Here is a 13,636-nt window from a genome sequence, read left to right on the forward strand (position 1 = left end):
GCTGAAGGGCCTGTTTCTACACTGTAGGGAATCTTGAAGAAAAAATAGTAAACCCCGGAAGGCTTTGTGTGTAGTTTTAGGATTCAGTTATAGATTGAAGAATACTTGCCACAAAATATGTGGCTTCTTCATGTGAAGAATGACATTTTCACCTTTTGCAAATTGTTGGCATCTGACAAATTTTGAATCTGATTTGGTACTAACTAAAGCTTTTTTAAAAAAATTTGCCTGTCCAATCCACATGTTTTAACTTTCCATTCCAGAATTCTGATTGTAACAGTTCACTTTTCAGAGTAGCTCTTTCAGTGACCATGTTGATAGGGTTTACAAATTATTTGTGATAAATTTGTATCAATTTGGCATCATTATAACGTATCAATACAAAAGCCCAACTGCAGAACACTAACAAATGATAAAGACAATCTGTGCTGTAATTGAGTATAGGCTCAGTGTTGAAACTCTGATGGTCTACTCATTGTCACTTAAAAAGAAATGCCTGGAGCGTTAGATTTACTGAATGAATCTGGATCAGTGGTGCTGGAAGAGCACAGCAGTTCAGGCAGCATCCAAGGAGCAGCGAAATCGACGTTTCGGGCAAAAGCCCTTCATCAGGAATCATGGTGACCCATCAGCTACCTGGCTTTGAATTTTGGTTCTCTGCCGAATTGATCACTCACTCCAAGGGCAGATGTCTAAGGAAGGATGTGCTATGACAATTGGCCCTTGCTTCATTGGTCTTTTTTGAAAGAGGTAATGGAGGCTTTTCTACAACTACCCTTCTTGGTAGACCTCCTGTTTGCAGGAGGAAAGCAAATTAATTCAAATGTGCCAGATGCTTGAATCATGAATTTAACTTGGTACAACTGAATTCCAAAATAGCTGATGGTATAGCTGTGAGGTATTTGAATTGGTATTTTAAATTATTTTTTTCAAAAAAAATAACGTGTATTTTGGGCGTCAGTTCTATTAAAATCAGGAGGATTTCACTTAGATGGAGAATCTTCAATGTTCACCATGTATCTCAAATTTCCATGGTTTCCATTCTTGGCTCTAAGCCAGGTGTTAGTCATTTATTGCAAATTTTATTGCTGGAACAGCACAGCAGGTCAGGCAGCATCCAGGGAACAGGAGATTCGACGTTTCGGGCACAGGCCCTTCTTCAGGAATCATTCCTGAAGAAGGGCCTGTGCCCGAAACGTCGAATCTCCTGTTCCCTGGATGCTGCCTGATCTGCTGTGCTGTTCCAGCAATAAAGTTTCAACTTTGATCTCCAGCATCTGCAGCCCTCACTTTCTCCTCATTTATTGCAAATGGCAAGAAATGGGAATTATAAGCTTTGATCATGTTTAAGACATTGAGTAGCTACATATGGATGGACTAAGGTAAATTCCAAAGTTGATGCCCAGTCTATGGTGATCCATTTTTCCAGTCCTAGTGTTGGACTGGAAGCTCAGGCACAGGCTTATATGATACCTGCAGCACAAACAGGCCACTTGGTCCACAAGTCCATGTGCCATACGAGTCCCAATCTTCACTTTTGTTATATTTAACTGCATTAACACAGCTTATTTATTTTTCCATTGTAAGTTTATCCAGCTTCCTCCTAGCATAGATCTATCTACTTGCTTCCTTCCATTTTAAAACATTTCACTTTCTGGATCAGAGTTTCTCATGAATTTCTGCCTTTTCTTACTCCCCTACCCCATCGACCAATTTTAGCTGGACTAAGAAATTCATCAATGGTTTGACACTCCTGTGATGGCATGTGTGTGTGCATCGTGGATGATTGAGAGTCTTCTGACTTTGCCCAATTTTAAGTCCACTAGTGATTGGGAGTGTTCCCTTCCTCGAGTCCTAGACCTTGCTACAAGGTGAAACATTCTCTCAACATCCATTCTGTCAAACCTCTCAAAAGAAAGATCGCTTCTCATTCTTTAGTTAAATGAGAAAAGAGTACTTAGTATACCTCAAGCTAAGTAAACTAAGGCTGCAACTTCATCGATGTTATTGGTCTAATTTAATGCAACATAATGTAATTTAACAGATAAACATCACATTCATAGGACTTTAAATCTTTCCCTGTTACCCTAAACCTAAGGGGTAACTTCTTCATGCAGAACATGGTGCATGTATGGAAGAACTGCTAGAGGAAGTGATGGAGACTGGAACAATCAGAACATTTAAAAAGGCATCCAACTGCGTGTATGAATATGAAGGGTTTAGAGCCATTATGGGCCAAATACTGACATGTGGGACTAGATTAATTTAGGATATCTGGTTGGCATGAATGGGTTGGACGGAAGGGTCTGTCTCAATGCTGCACAGCTCTATGACTCTGATGTAAGAAGATTGAAAACCTTTCAAAACCGATAAGAAATGGGATTAAATAATTTTAAATGGTTTTAACCAATTTAACCACTATTTTATGGGAAGGTTTATTAAGACTGCAATTTTAATTGAAAATTGTGGAACAGTTTTATACCGTGCTTTAGCCCATGAAAGGTGCATAAGTAAGTGTCCATCTTCACATGGAAAAAAGGGCACCTTCATCTTGCTGCAGAAAGTGAGAAATCGCCATCTTCATCATAGGACAGAAGATCCCCTATTGGCATTGCTGTTTTGCAGAATTTAAAGCTTTAAAAGAAAAATACTATATTGCTTTATTGCAGAGTTTAAAAGTTTGTGAAAAAGAAAATAATTGCTATTTATGGAAATCTTTCAAAGAGAAAGTTTATAACTTCATTGACTTAGTTAAGGGTTAAAAGCTTTAATTCCAAAAATACTGAAGTATTTAGATATTGTAGAATGTAATAACTTTAAATGAAGAATAAATAATCACTTTAGGAAGACATGCAGGGTGGAATTGGACATCTTGGAGAAAGCAGTTTTTAGGATACAGCATGCTTCAAACTTAAATCATAAACTGTACAAGTAAATGCATTATTCAACTGAACCAACAGTGGATATTAGGCAATTAATACAAGTGAAGACAAATATATTTTTGGATAAATTCTAAGAACTATTAACAGGTTAATCCTTTGTAGAATTTATGACTATAAAGTTTTTAATAAGAGACAATCTTGATTTGGAATTAGAGCCCCAGAGAGAGACAGTCTCGCAACAGATGCTTTGGTCCATCTTATCCATGCTAACCAGATATCCAGTCCCATTTGCCAGCATTTGGCCCACATCACTCTAAATTGTTCCTATTCATAAGCCCTCATTCCTGATAAAGGGCTTATATCTGCAATGTTGATTCTCCTGCTCTTCAGATGCTGCCTGACCAGCTGTGCTTTTGTTTTTAGTATCACAGTCTTCAACTCTTATCTCCAGCATCTGCAGTGTTTACTTTCTCCCTATTCCCATTTATATACCTATCCAGATGCCTTTTAAATGTTGTAACTGTGCCAACCTCCTCCACTTCCTCTGGCAGCTCATTCCATACACAAACACGCCCTCTGCATGAAAACATTGCCCCTTCGGTCTCTTTTATATCTTTCCCCTCTCACCCTCAACCTATGCCCTCTAGTTCTGGACTCCCCCCCCCCCCCCACCCCAGGGAAAAGACCTTGTCTATTTATCCTATCCATGTCCCTCATGATTTTATAAACCTCTGAGGTCACCCTCTGTCTCCAATGCTCCAAGGAAAATAGTTCCAGTCTAATCAACCTCTCCCTAGAGCTCAAACCCTCCAACCCTGGCAACATCCTGGTAAGTCTTTTCTAAAGTCTTTTTTCAGCACTGTCCCCATGACTTGTCCGGACTTGTTCTACCTGCCTATGTCCTTTTCCACCTATCCACTCCACCCTCTCCTCCCTGACCTATCACCTTCATCCCCTCCCCCACTCACCCATTGTACTCTATGCTACTTTCTCCCCACCCCCACCCTCTTCTAGCTTATCTCTCCACGCTTCAGGATCACTGCCTTTATTCCTGATGAAGGGCTTTTGCCCGAAACGTCGATTTTGAAGCTCCTTGGATGCTGCCTGAACTGCTGTGCTCTTCCAGCACCACTAATCCAGAATCTGGTTTCCAGCATCTGCAGTCATTGTTTTTACCTCTTTTCTAAACCCTTTCAAGTTTCATAACATCTTGTAGCAGGGAGACCAGAATTGCACGTGGTATTCCTATAGTGGCCTAGCCAATATCTTGTACAGTTGCAACATGACCTCCCAATTCCTATACTCAATACACTGACCAATAAAGTTCTTGTCACATATACAAGCCAAAAGAAGATTTTACTTTGATAGTGCTCTTCAACTTGTGTTGCTGAAAACAGACACCAAGAAGACAAACTCCCGAGAGGAGGACAAACTTATTACAGTAGAGTAACAAAAGCTACCCCCATTATGATGCATAACACCTGTGACACGTGAGCAATCAATACTGAGGGGAGGTCAAACAATGGATACTGAGAACACTGGAACAAAGAAACCCTCACAGGCACAGACAGTGCCCTGCTGCAAAAAAACAATGCTTCATCTGTAAAACAATAAATCACTTCCAGAAAATGTGCTGAAAATGCAGGTTCAGAGTAGCAAAGAGTGAAATGCGTTCTCATACAAATGTGTTTATACAATAAACTATATAATATCTGAGACATTCCAAGGAGAAACTGGAGAAAGCCTCTATATTCTTATGGTAGTGTGACAACCAGAACTGTACACAATGTTGAAATGTGGCCTAACTGAAGTTATATACAGCTACAACATGACTTGCTAACGTTTATACTATGCCCAACTGATGAAAGCAAGCATGCCCTATACCTTCTTGATCACCTTATCCCGTGTTGTCACTTTCAGGGAACTGTGGACCTGTACACCTCAATCCTTCCTGCATTAGACCTTCCGAAGTGCACTTCCTCACCTTTGGGAGAAAGTGAGGACTGCGGATGCTGGAGATCAGAATCAAGAGTGAGGTGCTGGAAAAGCACAGCTGGTTAGGCAGCATCCAAGGAGCAGGAGAATCAACGTTTTGGGCATAAGCCCTTCATCAGGAATGAGGCTTGTGGGCCAGGGCGCTGAGAGATAAATGGGAGGAGAGTGGGGCTGGCGGGAAGGTAGCTAGGAATGTGATAGGTAAATGAGGGGGGGAAAGGTGATAGGTCAGAGAGGAGGGTGGAGCAGATAGAAATCTTTTGGCATCATAGAATCCCAAAGTGTGGAAGCAGGCCTTTCAGACCAACAAGTCCACACCGACCCTCTGAAGAGTAATCCACCCAGACCCATTCCCCAACTTATTACTCTACATTTACCCCTGACTAATGCACCTAACCTACACATCCCTGAACGCTGTGGACAATTTAGCATAGCCAATTCACCTAACTTGCACATATTTGGATTGTGAGAGGAAACCATATTACCTGGAAGAAACCCATGCAGATGCGGAGAGAATGTGCAAACTCCACACAGACTCCACACATTCCAGAGGCTGGAATCAAACCTGGGTCCCTGGCACTATGAGACAGCAGTGCTAACCACTGAACCACCGTGCCAGATAGGTGGGAAAGAAGATGGACAGATGAAAAAGGCGGTGCTGCGTTGGAGGCTTGGGACTGAGATAAAGTGGGGAGGAGGGGAAAATGAGGAAATTGGTGATATCCACATTGATCACGTGTGGTTGCAGGGTCCCAAAGCAGAACATGAGGCATTCTTCCTCCAGGTGTCAGATGGTTAGGGTTTGGTGATGGAGGAGGCCCAGGACCTGCATGTTCTTGGTGGAATGGGAGAAGGAGTTAAAATGTTCAGCCACAGTGCAGTGAGGTTGGTTGGTGCTGGTGTCCAAGAGATGTTCTCTGAAATGATCCGCAAGTTGGCATCATGCCTCCCTGATGCAGAGGAGACTACATTGGGTGGAACAGATACAGTAGACGATGTGTGTGGAAGTACAAGTAAATTTCTGTTGGATGTGGAAGGATCTTCTTGGGTCTAGGACAGAGGTGAGAGAGGAGATGTGGCACAGGTTTTGCACTTCCTGCGGTGGCATAGGAAGGTGCTGGGAGTGGGGTGTGGGCTGGTTGGGGTCATGAATCTGACAAGAGAGTCACGGAGGGAATGGTCTCTCCGAAACACAGGGTGGGGAGGGATATAAATCCCTAGTAGTGGGATCTGTTTGTAGGTGGCGGAAGTGGCAGAGGATGATGCAATGTATCTGGAGGTTGGTGGGATGGAAGGTGAGGACCAGGGGGTTCTGTTGTTGTTGTGATTGGAGGTGTGGGGTTCAAGGGTGGATCTGCGGGAAGTGGAGGTGATGCACTGGAGGGCATCATCGACCGTGTGGGAGGGGAAATTGCAGTCTTTGAAGAAGGAGGCCATCTGGCATGTTCTATGGTGGAATTGGTCCTCCTGGGGCAGAGGAAATCAGAACAAGGGATGGCATTTTTACAGGAGGCAGGGTGGGAGGTGGTGTCATCTAGGTAGCTGTGGGAGTCAGTGGGTTTGTAGTAGATGTCTGTGGTTAGTTGGTAGCCGGAGATGGAGATGGAGAGGTCCAGGAAGGGGAGCGAGGTGTCAGAGATGGTTCAGGTGAATTTGAGGTTGGGGTGAAAGGTATTAGTGAATTTGATGAACTATTCACTCTCATTGTGGAAGCACAAGGAAGCGCCAATACAGTCATTGATGTAGCAGAGGAAAAGGTGGGGAATGGTGCTGGTGTAGCTGTGAAAGATTTGACCTCACATTTGTTCAGACTAAATGCCATCTACCATTTCTCCATCCAAGTCTTCTGTCTATCTATATCTTGCTGTATCCTCAAAAAATCCTCACTATCTACAGCTCCCCTAAGCTTTGTGTCATCCACAAACTTATTACTCAGACTATCAACCTTCTCCTCTAAAACATTTATGTATATTACAAACATCAGGAGTCCCAGCACTGATCCCTACAGAACATCACGGTCACAGATCTCAAGTGAGAAAATCACTCTTCCATTGCTACTGTCTACCTTCTATGCCCAAGCCAGTTCTGTATCCATCTTACCAGCTCACCATGAATCCCATTTGACTTCACTCTCTTTGTCAGCCTGCCATGAGGAACCTTGTCAAAGACCTTGCAAAAGTCCATGTAGACCATATCCACTGCCCTGCCCTTCATCAATTACCTTTGTCACTTACTCAAAAAACTCAAAGAAGATTATGAGACAAGATCTCTCTCACCCAAAGCCATGCTGCCTGTTGCTAACAAGTCCATATTTTCCAGTTTTTAAATTTTGTGGGATGTGGTCATTGCTGGCAGGCCAGCATTTATTGCCCATCCCTAGTTGCCCTTGAGAAGGTGCTGGTGAGTCGTCTTCTTGAACCGCTGCAGTCCACCTGCTGTGGGTTGACCCACAATGCCATTAGGGAGGGAGTTCCAGGATTTTGTCCCAGCGACAGTGAAGGAATAGTGACATACTTCCAAGTCAGGATAGTGATGACTTGGAAGGGAACTTGAAGGTTGTGATGTTCCCATATATCTGCTAGCCTTGCCCTTTTAGATGGTCATGGGTTTGGAAGGTGCTGTCTGAGGATCTTTGGTGAATTTCTGCAGTGCACCTTGTAGATAGTACACACTACTGCAACTGAGCATCAGTGGAGCAGGGAGTGAATGCTTGTCCACACATCCACTATGTCCTTCTCATTTGTGAATACTGATACAAAATATTCATTAAGGATCTCACCCACTTCCTCCATCTCCATGAATAATTCCCTCTTTTGTCCTTGTGTGGACCTACCCTTACCCTAGCTACCCTCTTGCTCCTTATATTCGTTTAAAAGCCCTTGGGATTTTCCTTAATTCTGTTTGCCAAGGACATTTCACACATTCTTTTAACTCTCCTGACTTCCTGTTTAAGTTCTTTCTTTAAATGTGGGATCACTTAAATAACGACCAGAATCAGTGAATGGCAAAAATAGCCTCTTTTATTCAGCAGTCACAGCACAGTTCAATACAGCAACAGAATCCCGAAATACAGTTCTTACAAAAGCCTCTTTATACACAGTTCTTACATATATTAAAATTCCATTACTAGTAACTTTTTTATCTATAGTAGACAAAGGTTTGAGGGGCTTCTGTTCAGGGAGACAGGCAATGGGTTAAATTATGTGCTAAATGATGGCTGATACTTCTTAAGAGTGTCTTTCTGGTTGCTTGCATAATTCAGAGGTGTTAGTCCTTTTGTCTTTTAAGTTAAGCAAATGTTAGTAAAACTACCGAGGCCTATATGCTCTAAATAAGTTACGATGTGGAGGTGCTGGTGTTGGACTGGGGTGAACAAAGTTAAAAATCACTCAACACCAGATTTCATCCAACAGGTTAACTTGGAATCACTAGCTTTCGAAGCGCCATTCCTTTAACAGGTGGTTGTGGATTATATGATCACAGAATTTATAGCCAAAGGAGTCCAGTGTCGTGGAGATGTGATACATTAAACAATTTTAGATTAAATCTTTTAGAATGGGATATGCTTGTTTATGTTCTTTGATATGTAAATCCCAGAACTTCTTTTAAATTACATTCTCAAGATAGCTCAGCTTTCTAACAATAGGTGTGAAGTCTGTCTGTGTACCAATGCTGAGTCAGACTGACAAGCCCTCTGCATTGTTTTACAGAGTTTTATATGGGTTCATACAGTTTTTGAGCAAAATAAAAGATAATTCTGCAAAAACAAATTCACCCCATAAACATATGTGTGTGCATGTAGGAGTGGAAGAGTGAGTGTACATGTGAGTGTGCGCGTGTGGGTGTGACCGCTCGTGATAAAGTTTGTGTGCGTAAGCTTGGTTAAGTGTGTGAGTGTGATGGGGTATGTATGTGTCTATGAGAGGGTGTGTCTGTGCGTGTGGGTGAGAGTGGAGGGGGTGTATGTGTGTGCATACGAGAGACAGCTTGTGTATGAGAGAGGGTCTGCATGGGTGTGTGAGTATGTACGAGTGTGTGTGTGTGAGACAGAGTGTATCGTGCAGTGTCTGTCTTTAGTTTCCTCAACCTTACATGAGCATTTATTTAAACTAAGCTCAAAATTGCTCATCATCCAAGATTCCCAAATCTTGCCACCGTTGTCCTTCACTTTCACATGAATATGCTGATCCTGAATTCTAATCAGCTGACCTTTAAAACTCACGATATAGATTTACCCTCAAGGAGTGACCTCCCCAATCTAAATTCCCCAGTTCCTGCCGAATATTATTGTCAGCCTTCACCCAATTTAGAACTTTCACCTGAGGACTGCTCTTATGTTTATCCACAAGAACTTCCATCCCCTGGCCAGGCTCATTCTGCTATTACCAGGTCTAGAATGCCCCTTTTCCTGGTTAGATTTTTACATATTGCTTCAAGAATCCCTCTTGAATGCACCTAACAAATTCTGCGCTCAACATCCATGCCCCTAGCATGAAGGGAGTCCCCAGTCAATACAGAGAAATATATCAGATTCTGGATTAGTGGTGCTCTCCACCTTTCAGGCACTCTGCCTGTATTCCTGATGAAGGGCTTTTGCCCAAAACGTCGATTTTACTGCTCCTCGGATGCTGCCTGAAATGCGATAGGTTTCTCCAGTTTCCTCATTTCCCCTCCCCCCACCTCAGTTCCAACCCTCGAACTCAGCACCGCCTTCCTAACCTGCAATCTTCTTCCTGACCTCTCCGCCCCCACCTCCACTCCGGCCTATCACCCTCACCTTAACCTCCTTCCACCTATCACATTTCCAACGCCCCTCCCCCAAGTCCTTCCTCCCTACCTTTTATCTTAGCCTGCTGGACACACTTTCCTCATTCCTGAAGAAGGGCTCAGGCCCGAAACGTCGATTCTCCTGTTCCTTGGATGCTGACTGACCTGCTGCGCTTTTCCAGCAACACATTTTCAGCTCTTTTCTTCCTCTTAGCCTTACTGGCCTTAGTCTCTAACTCTTCCTCAGTCATTTCACTTGTTGACTTACTGCTCAGGTTCCAAGCCCCTGCCAGACTAAAAACTCAGTGCTTTGGCTGAGAACACAGCAAAACATTTCAAAATCATTGACAACTGCTAGTAAATCACCACTGATTAGCAGTCTAGCTTCCACTTAGGAAGATGAAACAAATAAAAACAAAAATTGCTGGTGAAACTCAGCAGGTCCGGCATCGTCTGTGAAGAGAAAACAGAGTTAATGCTTCCAAATTCAGTGGCACTTCTTTAGCCCTTTTTCTGAACGTTAACTCTGATTTGTGATTACACATGGGGCTGCAAAACAGCCCTAATCATTACTGAAAGCAAAACATAAGACAGAAAACAGCAAGCTTGCCAGAAGAAACAAATACCAAGAACAAAAATGCGTAGTACAATCCACTTGAGTTCGTTGAGGAATCTTTAACTGAAGTTGTTCAGATGGCAAAACAATATGGTGAACAAACAAATATAGAAGATTTGATATTGATGTCATATAATGAAATGACACAGGTTTATGGAGCTACATTTCAATCCTTTATTTTCCAAACAAGAATTATTAGTACCAGTGACGGAGAAAATGGCAGGTTAACAGAAAACATCCAGTAAAATGACTGAGGATGTGTAATTCGCCAGAAAGACATCCATAGAGAGTGACTGAAATTGTCCAACCTCGTCAACAAATTGAAATAAAATACAGATGTATTAGATTGAGAATGAGGTTTTGCTTGCACAAAATAAAGAAGATCTGCAAACAAACTCATTGAAGTCAGATCAATGCCCACAGATTTAGGATACTAAATTTTTTTAAATTGGCTCAGCAATCCTGGAGACTGCAAAACAGAATAGATCCACAGCAGATGCCATCTCCCTGGACCAACACACATCCCTTGAACATCTGGACAATAAGAATACCTACATCAGACTCTTACTTTATAGACTTTAGCTTCACCTTCAACAATATAATTCAAACAAATCTCATCGCCAGACTCTGAGACCTAAGATTTTGCTCCCCCTTTTGCACCTGGATCCTAGACTTCCTGACCCACAGACCACAATCAATAAGGATAGCCTACCACACCTCCTCCAAAATAATCTTCAACATTGGTATCCTACAAGGCTGCATACTCCGCTCCTTGATGTACTCCTTATACACTCACGACTGTGTGGCCAAATTCAGTTCTAACTCCATGTACAAACTTGATGACATCACCATCGTAGGTTAGTATGGGCCTGCTCCTGCCCCACCGAACTCATCTCTGCATACCTCGACACGGTCCTGTCCCCCTTAGTCCAATAACTCCCCACCTGCGTTCGGGACACCACCCACGCCCTCCACCTCCTCCATGATTTTCGTTTGTTTGGGACGAGCTGCCCTTGCTGGTGCTGCCCACATCCCATTGAAGAATAAAGGAAAACTCAAGTGACTTTCTTTTACAAAATGTTGGAACAGAAGAAAATCATTCTGCCATTTAATTCAATTGCTGCTGATTTCATCAACTTCTTGAGGTTCTGCAGCCTATGTTTACAGAATGGATTGCAATTTTTCATTACCCCTTATTGGAAGAAATGATCGATAATATTACTCTCCAAAGACTTAGCTCTAATTTTATGGTTGTGCCTTCTTGTTGTGGACTCTATCCCCTCTCACCTGGAGCTCCTGTATTCTTTATCAACACTCATTGCTTCTTGTTCACGTCAAATCATCATCTGACATAAGGTTGTATAAATTTCTGAACTACCCCCTGTATCTATATTTACCAAATTGCTGATTGCTCTTTTTTGTGCAGAGGCTGCAGAGAAAAAAACAACTGAACTGGAACCAATTTTGCTTTGATGTATCAGGCCACCCACACAAAGCAGCAGTGATTGTAACTATGGAGAAGACTGTGCCCTGGGTAATTGTTATCCCAGTTGCAGATGGAAGTGGAGCCTGGGTTATAAATAAACTGCAGAGCTTGTGTCAGAGACAAGTTAATATGTTTTGTAGTATGTAGATCTGTTTATAAACTTACGGGGGACATCTACTGGTTGTTTAAGATATTAATATCTAGTAAATACCACCAATAATTCCCTATTTGAAGAAACAAAAGACTCGCTTTTATCAAGTTGACTACTATTCCAGTTGATACTGTCCACATCTTGGAAATATTCTGATGTTCAAATGCATTAAATCTGGCATTCGCAGAGTGCCTTTCACGATATTGTGACAATTCAAAGTATTTTACAACTGAAGTACTTTAAAAGTATAGTTACTGTTGTCATAATAATAATCTTAGATATGGTACTAAAGGAAATATATAGTATTCATTTAATAAAGACTGTTCTATGAAAATAATGCAGTTTTAGCAATAACGCAGAATAGATATCACTAATAAAATGACTTACAATGTGTTAACATGTCCTAAATACAAGATTCATTTGTCAGCTGATTATCAGTAATGTTAGTCAAACATAGGCAAAGTAACCTCCTCCTGATAACCACATGCTGACCACCCATTCCACCCCCATGGATCATAACCTTTCCATGTTGAACATCAATTAGAAGAAGCACTGATAGTGGCAAGGTCACAGAACACACCCAGGTTAGGGACTTCACTGTCACTTCATCAAAGGTGGTTTGATAGCACCACTATCCGCTGAACTGGTTGAGTCCCAATAGGGTATTAATACAAGACTGGATCTACAACAGGCCACGTGGTAAGTAACAAGAGGGAAAACCTACTTGACTTTGTCCTCATCAGTCTACTTGTTGCAGAGGGATACATCCATCACAGTTTTGGCAGAAGTGACCACCACAGAGTCCTTGTGAATAAAATATGCTGTCCTCACATTAAAGATACGCTCCATGTTGTGTGGCATGACCATCATGCTACCAATGGATCAGATCAGATCTAAACTTTGTAGTCCTGCACCACCCAGTCATCAATGATGATTGACAATGAAGCAACTAATGACCTTACATAAATATCCCTTAAGGACAAGCATGCCCAGCATATTAATGCATAGAATAAAGCTGATGCATTTCCAACCATTTTTAACAAGAAGCTCTGAGTGATTGATCTCAGATTTTTCCTTTTATAATAAGAACCAAGGTTGAAGACCAAAATGCTGCAACTCCTAGGCAGCTGGAATGGCTGCTGATTATGAGCTAATTCATAAAATAAAACCTATTTTCTGTCACCACATTAACTGAGAAGGATGGAGGATGGGAGATTAAAAGGTAGACAAGTAACCAGGGTAAAGAAGGGTGGCTGCTAGTCTTCAATCAATTTGACTTACTCCACTTAAGATCAAGAATTAGCTGAAGACACTGGATTCTGCAAAGGACAAGGATCCTGCCAACATTGTAGAAATGACACTGAAGACTTGTACTCCAGTACTAGTTTCACCCCGTTCCAGCACAGCTACAATATTGGCATCTGGTCAATAACATGGTAAATTGCTCAGGTATTCCTTGTCTACAAAAAAGTAGGACAAATCCAACCTGGCCAATTACTGCTCCATCAATCTTCTTGATCATAAGCAAAGTAATAGGAGAGATGTCGACAGTGCTATAAACCAGATTTTGCTCAGCAGTGACCTGCTCACTGACACTGAGTTTGAGTTCTGTCAGGGCTACTCAGTTCTTGACCTCACTATAGCCTTGATCCAAAAGGCAAGGTCAGAGGTACTACCCTCAAAATCAAGGCAGCATTTGACTGAGTGTGACATCAAGTCGTCCAAAAAAATTCAAGTCA

This window comes from Chiloscyllium plagiosum, unplaced genomic scaffold, assembly GCF_037043375.1.
Source record: "Chiloscyllium plagiosum isolate Xiang-an unplaced genomic scaffold, Cpla_swu_hap1 HiC_scaffold_10, whole genome shotgun sequence".
Lineage (NCBI taxonomy): Eukaryota > Metazoa > Chordata > Chondrichthyes > Orectolobiformes > Hemiscylliidae > Chiloscyllium > Chiloscyllium plagiosum.